Source organism: Pseudophryne corroboree, chromosome 6, assembly GCF_028390025.1.
Source record: "Pseudophryne corroboree isolate aPseCor3 chromosome 6, aPseCor3.hap2, whole genome shotgun sequence".
Lineage (NCBI taxonomy): Eukaryota > Metazoa > Chordata > Amphibia > Anura > Myobatrachidae > Pseudophryne > Pseudophryne corroboree.
Window position 1 is genome coordinate 490476091 of NC_086449.1, and position 2807 is coordinate 490478897.

Sequence of the window (2807 nt, forward strand, 5' to 3'; positions counted from 1 at the left end):
GGTACTGGAAGATCAGCTTGCATGTAGGCCTGTGAGCCACACTTGTGTAATCCATAGAGAATGAATAAGGAATCAGTTTTCCTAATGGAACTAGTACGGTCCACGTCGATCTTTAGAGCACGGACCAACAAAGCTTCCTCAGGTGAAAGGCCAGGTGTATGGAAGGCTGGTACCACAATTTCCTTCTTTATATGGAACTTGGATACCACCTTGGGGAGGTATCCCTGCTTAGCCCAAAGGACAGTCCCCAAGTCAGAGATTCTGTGGGCTGAGGTGATGGCTATGAGTAAAAGTTTTCGCAGTGAACAGCAGCCAATGGTTCAATAGGTGACTGTTGTAAGGCCCGAAGAACCAAGCACAAATCCCAAGGAGCCACTGGAGGAACAAAGGGAGGCTGAATCCATTTTACAAAGACAAGTGAGGTAGGTACGGCTGTAGATAGGGACCTTGCGATAAAGAGGTCTGGTCAAAGAGGAAGTGGGAAGGGCATGTCTATGCGGAGGCACTGGAGATTAGTGAACCAATGTTGTCTGGGCCATGTCGAAGCCACCAGGATGATCGTGCTGCCTTCCTCGTTGAAGTTGCATAGCGCTCTGAGAAAGATACTGGAGTAAAGAGATATGACAGACGAAAGGACCATGGGACTGGCAGGGCATCCACGAAGGTTGCTGACAGATCCCTCATCCAGGACCCATAAACGGGTACCTTGTTGTAGTGTCTGGAGTTCATAAGGGCCTCATCCTGAAGACCCCATTTATTCACCAGAAGCTGAAAGACATCTGGGTGTAGAGACTACTCTCTGGCGTGCAAATCCTGTTGACTGAGGAAGTATGCTTCCCAGTTGAGGACACCCGGGATGAAGATCGTGGAGATGGCCAGGAGAGAGTGCGCTACCCAGGCGGAAATCTAAGCTACAGATGGATCCACACTAATCTTGGCTCCGTCTGTGCCTAGTCGTGCCCGGTGAGACAGACCACCAGGAGCAAATGGGGCATGCGTGCGTCATAGACGCACACGCACCCCATTCAATGTGAATGGGAGAATCTGTGTATGCTCGGCGGAGGTCCGAGCCGCAGGCACACCTAGGCACACACCGCTCACCCCTGGAAGCAATGTAGCCCCACTCAATGAGCATGGCTCCACCTTTACTTCCTGTACTGCGGCGGCATTGCAAGTGCCCCCCTGCCAATTGATATAAGCCACTGCTATGGTGTTGTCTGACTATACTTGCATGGGAAATCCCTGAAGGTTCTGAGCCATTTGGAGGGCCCAAAAAACTGCCCTAGGACATTAATGGGAAGTTCTCTCTGTTGGGGTCCAGCGGCCCTGAAAGGAGTGAGCGCTTATGACAGCTCCCCACCCCTGGACGCTGGCGTCTGTGGTGAGAAGAGTTCAATGTGAAAAACCATGAAACGGTCGACCCTTGTCCAGGTTGGAAGCTTGTAGCCACCATGAGAGGGACGTCTGGACATTTGGAGGCAGTACCAGTTTCTGAGATTTGATCTGCATGGGCTGCCCATTCTACCAGGCAAGTATCAGGCATTGGAGAGGCTTGGAGTATAATTGGGTATATTCCACCATGTTGAAGGTTGATAACATGGATCCCAGGATCTGCACCACGGAGTGGATAGAGACTCAGCGACTATGGAGTAAGTTGTGGACACATTATTGCAGGAGGAAGGAAGATGCGTTGCACTTGTGCATCCAGCAGGGTTCCTAGATGGAGCATCCTCTGAGACCGCATGAGAGAGGACTTGGCCCAACTGATCAGCCAACTGTGACTCTGAAGGAATTACAATGTCACCTGGAGATGATGGTTGAGGACCTCTGGAGAATGTGCAAGGAGGAGGTCATCCAGGTAAGGGAGTGACCGAATACTCTGCTGCCAAAGTTGAGCAGCCATCACTGCCATGAGTTTGGTGAACACCCTGGGGTCTGTGGAAAGGCCGAAGGATAGGGTTTGAAACTGGAAATGCTGACATAGGACAGCAAACCGGAGGTATGTTTGATGACAGGGTGCTTTCGGTACATGTAGGGGTAAGCATCCTGTATATCCAGGGAGACCATAAAATCACCATTTGTTCAGTCATTTTAGACTGATTATGGGACAAGGAGACCCATTGGGTTTCTGAACCAAAAGAGTTTACAATAGAACCCCTGGCCCTGTTGAGACACAGGGATAGGAATAATCACACCTGATTGTAGTAAAGATTGAATGACCCTCTTCAGTGCCTTGGCTTTGCCGAGGACTGCTGGTGGAGTGTTAGGAAAGTATTTTCTGGGTGTACGCTTCAGAAAGGAGTGCGTACCCATGGGAGATCACTTCTTGAACCGAGGTGCCTGCTCTGATCTAATGCCATGAAAGGGCGAACTGAAGAAGTCGGTCTCCCATCCTGGGGTCCCCCAGAGAAAGACCTATCCCATCAGGCTGAATGTTTATCTTCTGGTTTAGTAGTTGGATGTCAAGCCGCCCATGCCTATTTGGGTTTAGAAGTCTTTGTAGGATGTAACCGTCTAGGGAAATTCTGACCTCTGGCCTTGTCCTGAGGATGAAAGGACAGGCTGAGGGTAGGCAAGGCTTTTTAGAAGTTGCCAGGTTATTGACAATCTTGTCCAATTCTGGTCCACAAAGAAATTTTCCTGTGTGTCGAAGTGTTTCCAGGCCCTTCTTAGCATCAAACTCTGCATTCCAGGAATGAAGCCAAACAATGCATCAGGCTACTACAGAAGCAGCTGAAGCCTTAGATGACAGAAGAGCTGTATCCAGAGCAGCCTCCCCAATGTAATTGGCAGCATCCCTGATGCTG